The sequence below is a fragment of the Gossypium raimondii genome, chromosome 8, assembly GCF_025698545.1.
Source record: "Gossypium raimondii isolate GPD5lz chromosome 8, ASM2569854v1, whole genome shotgun sequence".
NCBI lineage: Eukaryota > Viridiplantae > Streptophyta > Magnoliopsida > Malvales > Malvaceae > Gossypium > Gossypium raimondii.
The window spans coordinates 57,179,968-57,197,375 of record NC_068572.1 but is presented as its reverse complement, the minus strand read 5'-3'; the positions used below and the strand labels follow the sequence as shown (position 1 = coordinate 57,197,375).

At 34.5% G+C, this 17,408-nt stretch overlaps 1 long non-coding RNA gene across 1 annotated transcript; it reads right to left on the bottom strand.

The window, feature by feature from the left end:
• Window positions 1-8,040: 8,040 nt before the first annotated feature.
• Window positions 8,041-10,171, bottom strand: LOC105792414 (uncharacterized). The gene is made up of 2 exons (XR_001133299.2): window positions 9,882-10,171; window positions 8,041-9,591 (listed from the first exon to the last, which is right to left on the bottom strand). It is a non-coding gene; the product is annotated as an uncharacterized LOC105792414 (long non-coding RNA).
• Window positions 10,172-17,408: the final 7,237 nt, after the last annotated feature.

Here is a 17,408-nt window from a genome sequence, read left to right as displayed (position 1 = left end):
ATGTTAAAATAATTTTAAAAAATTTTAATTAGTTCTACATTATATTTGAATTTTAGGCCCGTTTGTTTATATGTAAAAAGTTTTACGGAATTTTTTTTTGTATTTTCTTGTGTTTGTTTCACAGAAAACAGCTTAGTCAACGGAAAATGACTTATAGATCAATGTAAAATAAACATTTTTCTTGTAAAATGACTTACCCTCTTAAAAAGCGTAACTTAAGAAAAGAGCTCCTCCATAGATAATTTTATTTTTATATAAAACTAACTTAAATCAAGTTTAATTTTATTATATATATATTGATAATAATTTTATTTTTATTTTTAAAATATTTAAAATATTAATATAAAATATTATATTTTTTATATTATTAAACATACATATTTAATTATTTATATTTAGTCATATAATATTTTATTAATATAATTAATATGATTTATTATTTTAAAATTATTTAATATTCCAATTCTATTTTAATAATAAATTTTAAAAATAATATTTTAAATAATTTTATTCACATATTATTGAAAATATCAATATTAATATTTTAATAATAAATATTTATTACAATTATAAATATATTAATAATAAATATTTTGTAGTATAAAGGTTAAAATGTGTCATAAAAGTCTATGTACTCTTCACAAATTTACAATTTAGTCTCTGTACTTTTATTTTCAAGAATTTAGTCATTCTACTTTTTAGATTTGAAAATCAAGTCCAATTGTTGACATTGATTTTTTTTGTCAATTTTATTAATGTCACATTTTAAATAAAAAATACTCACTTGGTAGTCATGTAACTAAAAATGACATTGTAATGAACTTAAATTTAACAAAATATTTTTAATATATGTAAAAACAATGTAAAATATAAAATTATAAATATAAAATAAACTCAATTAAATAATGAAAAGATAAAAAATCTCAAATGTATGTTTGTTTAATTAAAATAACTTTTATGAAATATTTTTAAGGGACCGCAAAACAAAAAAATATTTTACACAAATTCATCTAAATACTAGAAAATATTAGCTGCTCCAGAAAAATAACTTATTTTTTAAAATTCATTTTCTAAAAGTAGTTTTCAGTAAAATAAACTGCTAGTTTCATGATTAATGTCAAGTGGAATAAAAATTTACTTAAAGAAAAAAAGAAGCAATATCTTATATTTGAAGGTGTTGATAAATGGTTTGAAAATGGGAATCAAGAGCAGTTTCCAATGTGGTGTGAAAAGCTCTTAGTCGAGGATTGAGAATGTCGGACGGTGGTGGAGAAATTTGAGAAAGTTTTACTAGTTAGGGAGTGTTTAGCCTCTTATTAGAGATGAAAAGGGTTATATAAAGTAGCTTGGCATGAGACTTTATTAACGTATAGGGTCATGAAGTGTTAATGCAATTAGATGTGAGTTGGTCTATCCTCAAAGAATTTTGTCGAAACCACTTTTTGAAAAATCAAAATTTTAGTTATCGACTTATTAAAAATGAAAATTAGAGTCGCCACCGATCTTTTATTGTGGTGTGATCGGATCACCTTGAAAATAATTTTAGGTCTGCGAATTTTGAGAAAAACAGGTTCGAGAGTCGGTTACGCACGAGAAATGGTTAGCACCCTCGTAACGCCCAAAATTGGTACCGAATCGATAATGTCGAAATTTTGAAAAGATTTTAAAATACGATCCTTTTATTTTGAATAAAATGAATTGAAAGATAAAGCTCATTTATTTTAAAGAAATAGATTGTCATACTCAGTAAGTCAGTGTGCAACATTTCAAATCCTCAAAATTAAGTTTGACTTTTAAAACCTATGCATTTTGAGAAGGATATTTGATTATTTGGGTCAAATGAGAAAATCAAACCCAGTAAGTTAGGATTCGATTTCACAAAATTCCTAAATATCGAATATTGCCTTTATTTTCATTCGCTGGAAAAATTCTCATCTCGAGAAAACAATATGTCATATCCAATGCGTTAGGACACCACGTATCGAATTCTCGGGAATGAGCCTTTTATGTTTTGATTTAAGCATATCCTCGATTATTTAGATTCAACGAGGAGAATTGGAACCCAATACGTTAGGGCTCAGTCCTTTCGAAGATCCTAAATGTCGAGTATTGCGTTTATTTCCAAAATTTTCCTTTTTTACGAATTTGGGTAAAATTGATGTAATGTTAAATTTGATGTACGAACAAACGATTACGTTAATGAATGACAATAATATTAAAATATGAATAAACAATTCATAGTACACACAATGGCAATGAGCACACAACATTTATTATTTTTAACAATAATCAATAATCAAAGATGAATGACAAAATAATATGCACAAACAATTTAAAGTATATAAATAGAATATTTAAAATGAACTATATAAGAAGTTTCAAATTAGACAAGTTAATTCGATATGAATAAAACAGAAATAGTTTGAAATAAATAATTTTAAGTAATTTAAAATAAACAATATACATAACAACTTAAAAGAAATAATACATATAATCTAATATAGATAATCTATGAAATGTTTAAGATAACACAACATAAAGATATTCAAAACGATAAACGAAATAATAAAATGACAAGAATAAAAACATTAAAAATAAAATGATAACGCTAAAATGCACAATTTAAAAGATGTGAATAATTTATTTTTTTAGGGTAAAAGGATAAAACAAATAACAAAATAAAATAAAGAATTTGTGAAAAGATTGAGACAAAACAGGCTAAGGGTTAAATCGAAATCAGATTGAAATTGAGAGTCTAAATTGTAATAAATGAATAACAAATAAGGAGTAATAAAAATTAAAATGAAACCTGAGGGGATAGATTGTAAAATTAAAAAAAAAACAAGGACTTGGACCGAATGCGAGGAAAAGAGCAGGGATCATAAAAGAAATTATTCCCCCCTTTTCGTACCATACCAATGGACCAAATTGAAACAAACATAAAGACCACGGGGCAAAATTAGAAAACGCAAAACAAGGGACAGGGGGGTCGAATCAAAAACGAGCGACAAAGCAGAAGGACTCGGCGCGTAATTACCCCTCCCCCTACCAAATACGCGGATCTAGCCCTAGTTGGACCGGGTCATCGGGTATGGGCCAATACGGTGTCGTTTTGGAGCCACTGATCAGACTCCAAACGGTGTCGTTTCATACATCACGGAAGGGCCAAAAATAAAACCCTAATCTGGCAGCCACCATTTCATTTTTTTAAAACGAAAAGAAAAAAAGATAAATAAAGGAAAAAAAAAAGAGCCCGAATGCTCTCCTCTCTGCGCCGCTTTCAACTCAGCCGTTGCCCACCCTATTCCGATTAGAAGCAGAAAGGATGGAGGCTCCGACGACGCAAAAATGCAGGTAAAGTTCTTTTCGAGTAGTTTATTTCTTTCTCTTCATACACGATCTAAATAAAAAATTAAAAAATAAATACAAAAAAGAATAAAGAAACAGAGACGAAAAATAATCAAAAGAAGAAGAAGGTTTTTTGAATCACCTTCAATATCTTTTTTTGTATTGATTTCTTGAAAACTCGCCTTTTTTTTCTTTTTTTTTGTTTACAATGCGTATTTGGCTTTTATATAGCCAGAAAAATGAAAAAACTGAAAAATCCCCAATTTTACTGCCATTTTGTTCTTTTCTGTTGTTTTTTCACTGCTCTTGTGTGTGTATTTGCAGGTACGACCGTGGACGTGGCTGGGGTGACGTGGCGCAGAGCGTACGGAGGCTGGTCGCGAAAGGCTTGGCTGCGGCACCTAGATCTTCTAGGGTTCATTGCTGTTGATTTTTGTTTTGGGCTATCAGGCTGGTAATTTGGGTTTAGAAAATTGGGTTTAGGGTCTGTTTAGTGTTTGGGCTAGGTTAATTGGGTTTGGGATTGGGTAAATTAATCGGGCCGGGCAAAAATGGGCTCTTACAAATTTCATGAGATATGATTGAAGAAATTTTTAAAACAATTTTGATTGATCTGACCACAATCTAATTAAAAAATATGTAAAAACTTTAACGAGTCATTTGATTAAAGTGATTAGTTTCAGTGATGTTGAATTTTCTTAAGTGAAGTAGTTAGGTGTAACAAATATGTATGATATTTGTTAGAGATTGTATTACACGAATCCTGTCACTTGTTAAAAAATAATTATATAGGCAAAATAAGGGGATTTGTGGGGGCAAAATAAGTTAAATCCGTATAGAACTATATTTCTTCTATTTGACTTTGATTAGAATAGAGTTTTTCAACCCTTAAATAGATGTAGTCGAAACTTCTTGATGATCACTAAAATAACTATAAATACGACTAAGGCAAGCGCACCTATCGAACAATAGTATAGTTATGGTAAGTAGGGAATATCGTATCCACGAGGACTAAAAGTACTAGTAGTTACTGTTTTTCTATTATTTAGCCGTCAAATTGGAGTGATTGTTTTTAATCTAAAATTACTAATCTAATTTACCTAATAACGCAACAGAAAATGAAATAGGAAAATAATCAAAGATAACCAATGAGATAGACAATACCCAGGAAAGAATCCACCTAGACTTCACCTATTACTATGAATCTGAATTAAACGATTTATTCACTTGTGTCTTGATCCGGAGAAATTCCTAAATTATGTTAATATCCCTTTTGAGAGTTAGAACAACTGACTCTAGGTTGATTAATTGAAATTTCTTTCTAATTAAAACACCTATCGTCGCATTAATTCAATCTATGGAATCTCCAATTAGATTTGACTTTAATTCGGTAGATTTATTTTGTCCTATTTCTAGGATTGCATGAAACTTCACTCAATTATGTTAGATCTACTCTTAAACAGGCACTTTTGCTCCACTAAAATAAGCACATTAAACATGAATTAATATCATAAAAATATTAAAACAAGAAATAAGCATACATAAATGAGAACAAGAATAAAGTATTTATCGCGTAAAAACAGAAATTAAATAATAAGATTCATCATAGGTTTCATCCTCTCTAGGTATCTAGAGGACTTAGTTCATAATCTTGAATAGAAACATCTCAAAGTTAGGATAACAACAAGACATAAAGAAACTCAATAAAACTTTGAAGGAAATTAAATAGAGATCTTCGATCTTGAAGGAGATTCGCTTCCGAATTGATTTCGATGGCGTTCTTCGAGTGTTCTCTTCAATCTTCTCTCAGTGCCCCCTTAGATCTTCTTCTAATTGGTATTTTGTAGACTTTAGAATGCTCAGAAAGCTTAAAAATTAGGCTTTTCCGCATATTTGGAAAGCAGGGTGCGATATCGACATGGGCTGGCACATAGGCATGTGGCCATCCCATGTGGAAATACCTAGGCCGTGTGGATCCTAGAAATAGCTCTATTTGTTTTATTTTGGCTTTTTTTTTTGCTCCTTTCGCTCCCAAAGGTTCTCCTAAGTATAGAAATATGAATTTAAAGGATTAGGAGCATCAAATTCACTAATTTACATAATTAATCATCCAAAAACGTATTAAGAATGGGATTAAAATATGTTACTTTTATAGCTTATCACTTCTCTTATATTATTCGTTTTTCAATATTAATGAATTTCTCCTCCTCTGCCTGTGATTTCCCCGAAAGGGTTTTTTACGTAAAATTTATGTATTCTTATTTTTTATTACTTTACGATCATTCTACCGTCATTATCGATATTTATTATAATAATGTTGAAATTTATTTATGATTTTTCATTATTTTTAAAATTTTATCTTGTAGATAAAGGCAGAAGTACCACAATAGTTAATGTAGTTTGAATTGTATATTGATCTTTCTTTTAAAAAAATAGCAAACCAATCCCTTAAACGCTAAATAGAAAAGATAAAATTACTGCTGGTTATTTTGGTGCTTTATGTGTAAGGCCCAATATTTGCCTAGGCCCACAAACCAAAAAATAAACCAATATAAAAACAAATTAAAAGCCCAAAATACAAACACTAAGCCCATATTACAGACCCAATTAAATCTACGGCCCAAAACCCATTACAGCCCAAATCCAACCCGATTGCAGAAACCCTAGCAACTTGCAGCAAGCCGTCGCGCCGCAATCAGGCTCTGCCCTCGCACGTGCGCCACCCACTCCACGCCACACGCCTCCAGCTGGTCTCTGCGCCATGCCATGTCACTGTACGGCCTCCGTACACCTGCAAAAACCCACAGCACACAAAGAAGCAGGAAAAGAGGGCAGAGAAAAATGATGTATTTTGATTTATTTTTCTTTTCTCTCCGATTCGGCTATATAAAAGCCATTTTTCAATTTGTAAGGGGTACACACACATATGGAATACAAGAAAAATCAAAATATAGAGAGGAATTGAAACAAAAAGAAAAGATTTGAAGGTAGTTCTTCCGATTTCTTTTTTTTTTCAAGCTTCTTTGTTTTTTTTATTATTTTCTTTTTTTATATACGAAAAAGAAGAGAAAAGGGAGAGATTGAAATACAAAACAAAAAGTTTGAGGTAAATCGGAACGTTCATCTTTCTTTTCCATTTTTTTTCATTTTCGATTCGTTTTTCTTTTGTATACATACGCGAAGAATAAAAGAAAGAGATGGGGGAGGGAGAGTTACCTTGAGGCCGAATCCCTGTTCTCTCTGTCGCAATCGGAACATGAGTGAGGGTTCAGAGGCCTTTTTCGATCGGTCATCAGCAGAACGGCGCGGAGAGTGTTTGTTTTTTTTAAAGTGAAAAAGTTATGTTTATTAGGGTTCTGTTAGCCTTTAAGCACAGGGATAAAACGCCGTCGTTTGAGCCAATACAATGGCTTCGAAACAGCGTCGCTTGGAGGTTCAGATCAGCGCGGTGACCCGACCCAGGGAGGATCCGCGCATTCTGACTTATTGGTTTATTTGCGCTGAAGGTCCCTTTATGTTTTGCTCAGTTTCAATCGGATTTCTTTCCATTTTTTTAATTTGTATCGCATATTGAACCTTATTTTCATTTAAATCCATGGTAGAACGACGCCGTTTCCGTGGACGGGATTTGAGCACAGAAATTCATGCGTTTATTTACTGTTTTAGTCCCCTAATTTTGAATCGATTGTAATTTTAATCCTTCAAATATTTTAATTTTGATTTAATCGTTTTTTAGTTATGTTTACTATTATTTTATTGTTCTTTTAATCTTTTTTCCTCGTTTTTTGCTACTATTCTTACATTTTTTTGTTTGTTTATTTATTTATTTATTTATTTATTTATTTATTTATTTATTATATTTTATGATTTTAAATCTTTTGTAAATAATGATATTCAATTTTGCTTATGTATTTTTATTTGTGAATTAAATTCATTGTTTTAGTATTTTAGATTTATTATCATATATTTGTTTTAGAAATTTGTCATATATTATTTTTAAAATGTTGTCTTATTACGATACATTAGCATTTTATCATGCATTTTTATTATTTAATGTTATTTATATAATAATTTATTTTGTATAATCGATCAATGATTTCAAATTATATTCTTTTACACCAATTTCTATATATTTTACTTATGCAAAATATTCCAATGTATATTATTATATATTATTATTTACAATATGCTTATGAAATATTCATTCTAAATCCATGCTTGTATGTCTTATAATATTCACTTCCAAATTCATTCAAATAAAGTTATTTTATTTAACATCATTCTTAATTTTCTTTTAAATCTACTCCAAAACTCAAATGTATCGTTGCTTTTTTTAAATCATTGTTGAGATGATATATTCCTTACCTTAATGTGTCATTTGAAATTGATTATTGATTCTTTTAATTTTCAATTGTTAATGTTGGTATTTGCTTAATGTGCTTAAAATTATTATTGTTATTTTTATTTGAATTTACCTATTGCTTACTTAATGTTTTTGTGTACGATTAGATTGCAAGTTATTCTATTGCATTGTACATTTGTGTTCAATTGTATCATTTTCGTTTTAAAAATAATGTTTTATTAAAGCATTAGAATCATTTTATTTCACAAATTTTTAAAAAAGGCTCTATGTTCGCGATTCTCGAGATAATTGTGCCCTAACTTATTGGGCTTCGATTCTTCTCGCAGAACTCAAATAGCTAAGCGTTTTTTTAAACCCTATAACTTCTAAACAAAGCTCTTTGGAATTTCAAAATGTTGGATCCTAACTTATTGGATCTGATGTTTTGCTACCTCGAATCAAGGATTTTTAAAATAAATGCAATATTCGCTGTACGGCCCATTTTCTGCCCGAGCCCAAATCAAACCCAAACAAACCCAAAATTATTAACCTAGCCCAAAATTTTTTTAAAAAAAAGAGAGACCAATGGCCCAAACGGCCCAAAACATAAACAAATTTTAGTAAAAAAGAAAACCCTAGGGTTTCCCTGCCTCTCCAGCGTCGCGCCACCTGCTACCATGTGCGTCAGACGCCTCCTGCCACCGCCGTACGGTCACCTGCAAACACGCAAGAAGAAAAGCAAAAGCAGACAAGACTAGACAGAAAAAAAAATTTAGCTTTCTCTCTGCTATAAAGCCGAATATTGTAAAATGTAAACGGGGGGTATTATTTTCGGTTCAAAACCGATTGAAAAACCATTGTAAAGGGGGCGACTTTTGTAAAAAAAAAAAGGGGTTCAATCGAAAGAAAATAAAAAAAAAACAGATTCCAAATTTTTTCTCTTCTTTTCAATTTTGAAGTTGGTTTATTTTTATTTTGTTCTCTCTTCTTTTCGTTTACATCTATATAAATAAATATAGTAAAAAAGGAGACAAAGAAAAACCTTACCTGCGCCGCGCCGGAGGAGGAGGAGGCGAACGGTTTCCCCCTCGTTTTCGGGCCTTGGGCTCATCTTTCTCGAAGTTCCGCCATGGATCCATGTCCTAGGGGCATTTAGCTTCAAAATGGACTCAAAAAGATCCGATTTTGCACCTTCGGCTGCCGCCTACGGTTGTGCTACGGCGGAGGCGCACCGATCACCTAGGCCAGACCTTGGTCGGATTTGAGAGAGGGGAGGGAGCCTTCTCTGTTTGTTTTTAAAAAAGAAAAGGGAAAAACGAAAAAAATAAAAAAATAAAAACCGGGCTTAAATAGGGAAAGGAAACGGCATCGTTTTTGGCCCCCCAAGATCCGCGCGTCGACCCGATCCGACCCGGAGGGTCCGCACGTTTTCGCAAAATAGGCTATTTGCGCAGTGGATCCTTCCGTTTTATCGCTTGTTTTCAATTTGGCCCTTCTGCCCTTTGTTCTGCGTTTTCTGATTTGGCCCTTAAAATTTTGTTCGGTTTTCGATTGAATCCCTGACCCGCTGATGTATATACGTATATATGCTTCATATTATATTATTATTATATAATTGCCTATATATGTATATATGTATATGTATGTTTTTTATACATAAATACTCTTTTTTTATATGTGTATTGTAATACCAATTTTAGCCTGGCCTATTAACAAAATGGCCCAATAAAAATTAACCCTAGCCCAATAAACAAATCAGCCCAAAATTAGAAAACAAAAAAGAACCCTAGGTAGCCTCCCCTCTCCAGCCGCCGCAAGCCACAACCACCTCCGCAGATCACGCCGCTCGCACGCCTCCATCGCAGCACGTCGCTTCCCACGTTGCTGCAGTCGTCGCACACCTGTCATAAAAACCACAAGCCACGAACAGTAGAGATAACTAGAAATATAACAAAAATTAGATTTTTGTTTTGGGTTTTATTTTTTTTATTTTCTTCTCTAAGATTCGGTTATAAAAACCGATTTGAAATCCTTTGTAAAGGGATGGAAAGAAAATATAGAAAGGAATACCGAAAAATACAAAGATATTGAAGGTGAAATCGTGTTTCTGTCATTTTCACATATTGTTTGTGTTCTGTTTGCTTTTTTTTTACATCCAATAAATAAGAAACAAAAGGGATTGGGGGCTCACCTGAAACGCCTTGCGGGTTCACCGTCGGAGGGCTCTCCTCCTTCATGGCCGTCGGATCCGAGAGGAGAAAAGGGGCCAGGAGTCGTCTTTTTGGCCCAGAGATGTTTGGCTTTCGAAAGGGATCTGAAACGGGTTTAAAAAAAGAGGCTCTTTGACTCAACGCCGCCGTACACGGCGGAGCCGGCGAACGTCGGCCGGCGCAGTGGCCACTCGCTGGGGTTTGGCCGGATTCTGGGCCTGCTTGAGAGAAAAGGAAACCTTTTTTTTGTGTTTTTTTTTTAAATAAAAAGAACAATGAGTTTTAAAAAAAAAACATTGCATTTATAGCCTACCCAAAACGGCACCGTTTTGGGCCGAAGGGTAAGCACAAAAACGGCGCCGTTTCAGCCCTACAACCCGCGCGGTGACCCGACCCGGGGAAGGATCCGCGCATTTCTGTAAAAGGGGCCAATTTCACATTTGGTCCTCTATTTTATGAGGGGTGTTCAAATCAGTCTTTTATTTTTTTTAAAATCAGGCCGTGTGTTTTAATACTGTTTCAGTTTGATCCATGTTGCTGCGCAGTATTTGGGAGGTTTGGGTAAATATTCTTTTCGATCCTCCTACTGTTGCGCACATCTTAATTTGGTCCTTTTTAATTCCCATCTTTAAATTTAGCTTTAAAACTTCTTTTATTTCCAATTTAATCCTTAATTTGTTTTTTAATTATGTTATTATTATTATTATTATTATTATTATTATTATTATTATTATTATTATTATTATTACTGTTACTATATATATACATATGCTTATTCTCTACAATAATATATATACATACATTTTTTTCTTAAAATAATTTTTAAAACCGTGCACCTTACATATATATTTTTAAAATCTTATTTTTCATAATTTTCATGTACATAAATACATACTTTTTTTTATAAATTATTACAAAGTTTTTGTTTATATATTTTATTCATTTTTCTCGCATGTATACTTATATGTTTTTTTAAATACATGCACACATGTTTGCAAATTTACTTGTATATTTTACTCATGTGTATATTTTGTAAATGTATATTCATATGTGCTTTAAATTTAGGTTTTTGTTTCATATTATACATTAACTTTTAACTTACCTTCCGGAAATATATTTTGGTTTCATTAAAGTATTAAAATCATGATTTCATAAATTTTTCAAATATTTGGCATTTATGATTCTCGAGAAAAAACCGTGTCCTAACTTACTGGATTGCGATTATTTCTTGGTGAATTTAGAAAACCAGATATTCATTTTGAAATAAATTCATACAAATTTCAAATAGAAGCTTGTTCTCGGGAATCCAAAAATGTCAGGTCCTAACTTACTGGTCATGATATTTTGACTTCTCGAAATAAGAATTTTCAAACAAAAGGCACAATTCGGTATTTGGGAATTCTGAGAAAATTGAGCCCTAACGTATTGGGTTCCGATTTTTTTGTTAATATTAAATAACCGAGAATATTTTTTATTCAAAATGCATGAGTCTAAAAAATCATTTTTGGGATCCTAACTTGCTGTGTCCTAACGTATTGGGTGTGGCATGTTACTTTCTCAAAATGAAGATTTTCATATAAAATAAAGTGATATTCAAAGTTTGGAGATTATGAGGAATCGTACCCTAACGTATTGGGACTCGATTTCTTTACATGACTTGAACAATTGATTATCCCTTTCAAATTCCATCATTTGAGTTGATTTTAGAATCTTTTTTAACCTTCGACACCAAGACATTAAACAATCAATTTGGTACCGATTTTGGGCGTCACGAGGGTGCTAATCCTTCCTCGTGCGTAACTGACTCCCGAACTCATTTTCTCAAAATTCGGGACCAAAACAATTTTTAAGGTGAGCCGATCACACCTTAATAAAGGATCGGTGGCGACTCCAATTTTATTTTTAAAGTCGACAACCAAAATTTTTGTTTTCAAAAAATGGTTTCGACAGCTTGGCGACTCCGCTGGGGACGTAGAGAGTCGAGCCATAAACTGATTATATTTGTCTTTGTGTCGAAAATCAAAAGTGTTTTAAAAAAATTTCATGAGTTCCCTTCGTATTCATTGAGTTTTGGTATGTTGGCAACTCTGCATTTGCATTTTGCATTTTACCCTTTAAGTGGGAGCGAGAAACTAGTCCTTCGTGAGGTTTTCACCTCCGTGCAGGGTAGTGGATCGCTTCCGGGATACATCCGTACCTATGTCTTCGTGAGATTTTCATCTCCGTGCAGCCATAGGGAAATGTATCCCCCTGAACTGAACTCGATCTATATGAGCCTATAATGGGTGAGGATCGAGGAATCTGCTGGTTCGGGTACCCTTACTCTAGAAACTAAACCTCATATAGTGAGCTTTAGGAACTTGCCCTAGGTAGAGCTACTCTAAAACCCTAGTAGATTCCCGAATAAGTGTTATATTATATTGGATTATATCTTTATATGTGATACTGACATGGTTTTATTTTGTTTTGATTGCATGACATCATGATTGCATGACATTTCATAAAAAGAGGTGTTGATTCACGTTCGGTTGTTAAATAGAGAGCTTGTCATAAGGAAATGGGTTTCTTGATAAAGTGGAAAATAATACGGTTGCCCGAATATGTTCCGAGAAAACACAACAGGCGAAAGATAGTAGTTTAATGGAGGACTACACAATCATTACTCCGTTGCCCAAAGACTCAAGCTGACGAAGATTATTCGAGAGCCGCTGAACTTTTTTTAAAAAAGGGAAGCCAACGAGCATCGCGACGATAAAGGAGCAACGAGTCACAGCCCAGGAGATAGAAGAGACATCCCTTTTGAAGAGTTCGTGAGATTTATCTTAGCATCCAGATGAAGAAGGAGAATATATCCTCACTTGGAGTATGAGGGCAAAGCCTATATATATATATGCTTTATGTAAAGAATTTTGTCTTCTAGAAAAGTTTTCTAAATAGAATTGAATCAGAATCAACATCTCTTTTTGCATTCATCTCATGCATTTGCATTACATAGCATCATATGCATTAAAATTCATTGAAGGAGCCTAATTAATTAAAATTATTGCTCAGTTAACCTGGAAACCAACCAACCAACCCGACACCGATACGGCACTCGAGCAAAGACAAAAGATATGGATCAGAGATTAGAGAAGCTCGAACAGTACCAGAAGGAGATGCAAGACCGGCTTCAGCTACAAATGCAGGAGCGGTTAGACAAGATGAAGCAAGAAATGTCTGAGAAGATGCGAGAATCTCAGGAGGATATAGTGGCAAAGCTAACCCGACTGATAACTAAGGGAGTTGACAAAGGAAAGGGCCCCATGGCAGATGTCGATGAGGGAAATGATGATGAACTTTTCTATCCTCCAGGTTTCACCCCTCCACATGAGCAAGCTCAAGCTGAATACCCGCGTAAATCAACTGTCACCATCATGCCTCAGCAATTTCGAGCTGGTATTTCGAACCTCTAAACTGGGCCGGGTTTTAATCCCGAGAACAACCCCGTGAACCCTGCCATTCCAGACTTTGACGAAGTGGCTGAGAAAGAAAGAATAAAGGTGGAATTACTGAAACAGTTAGAGGATCGATGCAAGTGGCTCGAGGAGAAGTTCAAGGCGATGGAGGTTGCTGAGAGTTATCGAGGCATTGACGCGAAAGAGCTGAGTTTAGTACCAGATTTAGTACTCCCTCATAAATTTAAGATGCCTGAATTTGAAAAGTACAATGGGACAAGCTGCCCAGCAGCTCACATCACCATGTTCTGCAGGCGAATGACGGGTTATGTTAACAACGACCAACTCTTAATACACTGTTTCCAAGACAGCCTTACTGGGGCAGCATCCAAGTGGTACAATCAGTTGAGTCTTGCCACGATTGGATCATGGAGGGACTTGGCACAATCATTCATGAAACAATATAGTCATGTGACGGACATGGCTCCTGATAGGATCACCCTTCAAAATATGGAAAAGAAGCCGAGTGAAAGCTTTAGACAATACGCGCAGAGATGGAGGGAGGTCGCAGTCCAAGTTCAGCCACCGCTCCTGGGAAAAGAAATGACCGTGTTGTTCATTAACACCCTAAAGGCACCGTTCATTACACATATATTGGGGAGTGCTACAAAAAGCTTTCCCGACATAATCATGAATGGCGAGATGATCGAAAATGCCATAAGAAGTGGAAAGATCGATGTTGGAGAGAGTAACAAGAGGTCAATCTCAAGGAGAAGAGAAGATGAGGTGAACAACATGGGTTACTCTAAATCAGTTACTATGAGTCGACCAAGAAAGATGGTTGCTAACCAACACAGTTCATCAAAACAGAAGTCGGTACAAGACAAAACACGAGAGGCCCCAATTCACGCCAATTTCGATTGTCATATGAGGAGCTATATCAAAATCTGTTTGATGCACATGTTGTTTCCCCTTTTCATGTGAAGCCTCTACAACCTCCGTATCCCAAATGGTATCATGCGAACGCACAATGTGAATACCACGCGGAATTACGGACACTCGATTGAGAATTGCACCGCCTTGTGAAGCAAGTTGAAAGACTCATCGACATGGGTGTTGTCAAGTTTGGTGACTCATCAAGTGCAGAAAATCCATTACCCAATCATGATTGATAATGGAGGGAATGCAACGCTTTCTGGTCAGATATTCGCCTGGGAGGTGTTAAAAATAATTGGACTGCAGAGGAAACCCCTATATTATTTAGAGTCTGTTAGAGTAATGTTCAGAACACACTTGTTGCTTTTAGCCTAGAGGCAATAAGAACTTCTTTGTGAAATAGGCTCATGTCTGAACATTATTTTTTTTAATGAAATACATTATTGCAATCATCTTTGAGCAAATGTTCTTTCATTCTTTACGATTTTTTTGCTTTCATTACTTTGGATTTTTTCTGCCAAACTATTCATTCATTCATTCATATTATTCATATATTCTTTTGTATATCCTTCGGTACTCGCCATGGGTCCCCAAATATCAATGGCATGAGTGACGCTGCTACAGACTCAGAATTTCCTTTTTAGTGAGACATGTGTTTAGAGGGATCTCACAACTTTGAAGATGACATGGATTGTAGCTTATCTCCAGACCTATTGAGGATGGTAGAATAAGAGGATAGACAGATCCTACATCGCGATGAATTATCAGAAATTGTGAGCTTGGTGAATTGACATGATCACAAAGACGAGGCGGGACCTTATAGAGCTACCCCAAGAATTCAATGATGTCTTCACATGGTCATACCCAGATATGCTCGGGTTAAGCACTAGCTTGTAATCGAATAACAAAGATGATGTCGAAATGGGCGAGGGTTCAACATCAATGCTATGAACGATGCAGTAAACTTTCTTTGCTGGGGCAATATCCTCCTCTTTGGCTTATCATAGCTTTACTCATTGAAGTTGACTTGTCATTTCTCTACATTTTATCCTGAAAGGAAGACCCGAAGGTTCGTCCCAAAGAATTTCACAAGAGGGAACTAGTGTTGAAAAAGATCCTTCCTATACAAGAGGATTTTAGAGGAAGATAGAGGCCAAATTAGAAGGGTCCATATGTTATAAAGAAAGCCTTTTCTGGAGAAGCTTTGATTTTGAGTGAGATGGATGGTAAAAATTTACAAAGTCCTGTAAACTCAGATTCAGTCAGGAAATACTCTGCTTAAAAAAGGGTGGGACCAAGGTGAAAGCCTACAAAGGGCACTTTGAGTCAAAAAAAAAGGAGACCAAGGTGAAACCCTACAAAGGGAGCCTTGAGTAAAAAAAAATGGAGAGGCTAAGGTGAAAACTCGCAAAGGGCACCTTAGACCAAAGGGGATTTGAGTTGAAAACCCGAAAAGGGCGGCTCAAATATTGATCAGAATGGGGCATGAAGTAATCAGAGCAGCTCAAATACTGATCAGAATGGGATATGCAGTGGTCTTGCTATACCAGAATCAGCAGGAAAGGGTATGCGACATCTTGGGGCATCGATAGAGTATAGTAGATCTCCTAAACACATGTCAAACCCAGAAAGGTCTTCAGCAAGTTTGTACAGAGAAGTTCAAGTTACGATATCTGGGGCACCTAATCCTTATACCATTTTTGTTATTCTTGGAACACTTCATTCATTTCCAAGATACATATTTCTAAATCCATTTCTTTGTCATTTATCTTTATTATCTTTGACAACTTATTCATTTCAAGCTATGCTCAGAACCAACTCTATTCTTATCCATAATCTTTTCTGCAAGCATGTTGCATTAGAATAATGATTAATGGACTAATAAAACTTTCACAAGGGAAGTTTTGCATATTACTCTAGAAGTCTCTGAATAATATAGGAACCTCAAACAGGACTATTGTTTAGAACGCTTTAGGTTGGAAATCTGATAAAGAAGAGTCTAAATTAAGACTACCCCTTTGAATTTTCGTCTAACAAAATGGCGAGATATCGTGTTGATGACAAAGCTTCAATGAACAAGAAAGCAATGATCACCGAATAATAAGAAGAAGTTGTTCTTGGAGAGGAAAGTTCTTCATTTGTGCATGAGCATTTGGTACAACACCCTGAGAATAGTGTAAGAGACCAAAAAGTTTCACATCCTGTATCCTCAAATTGTGATAGCAGAGGATTGAAAAAAGGCCAAATCTTTTACTCTTGGGTTTCAACGGGAAAAGATGGTACAATTTTTTGCATCCCAGTGGATCAAACTTGGAGGTTTACAGTGAGGGGCAATTTGGTCAAGTACTTATTGGGTTCTTCAGCCTAGGATAAAGGCACTATAGTACATTAAGCGATAAGACCTTAATAAACATGGAGTAATAATAACTCAAGCGTTAAAATATCATTTTCATGACATTTTGCTTTCATTCAAATGTCATTCATACATGTCTAGTTAGGGGCATTTGATTCATTCTGATCATGACATCCTAATTATTAGGCATAATTGGTTCATAAAATAAATCATACAGGTCATGTTCTACAGAGAGCAGATCAGTGAAATCATGAAGCCTTATCTCCCTGAGCAGCAGTGGAGCAGGTTGAATACAAAAGATCTTATCTTCATGTACTGGCGTGAAGTAGATCAAAGATAACAGATCTTGTCTTCCCATACTGGTGGCGAAGTAGATCCAAGAAAGCAGATCTTATCTTTATGTACTGGCGTGAAGTAGATCAAAGACAACAGATCTTATCTTCCCATACTGGTGGCGAAGTAGATCGAAGAGAGCAAATCTTATCTTCATGTATTGGCGTGAAGTAGATTGAAGAAAACAGATCTTGTCTTCATGTACTGGCGTGAAGTAGATCAAAGATAACAGATCTTGTCTCCCCATACTGGTGGTGGAGTAGTTCGAAGAAAAACAGATCGTGTCTTCATGTACTGGCGTGAAGTAGATCAAAAATAGCAGATCTTGTCTTCCCATACTGGTGGTGAAGTAGATCAAAGAAAACAGATCTTATCTTCATGGACTGGCGTGAAGTAGATCAAAGATACCAGATCTTGTCTTCCCATACTGGTGGTGAAGCAGATCGAAGAAA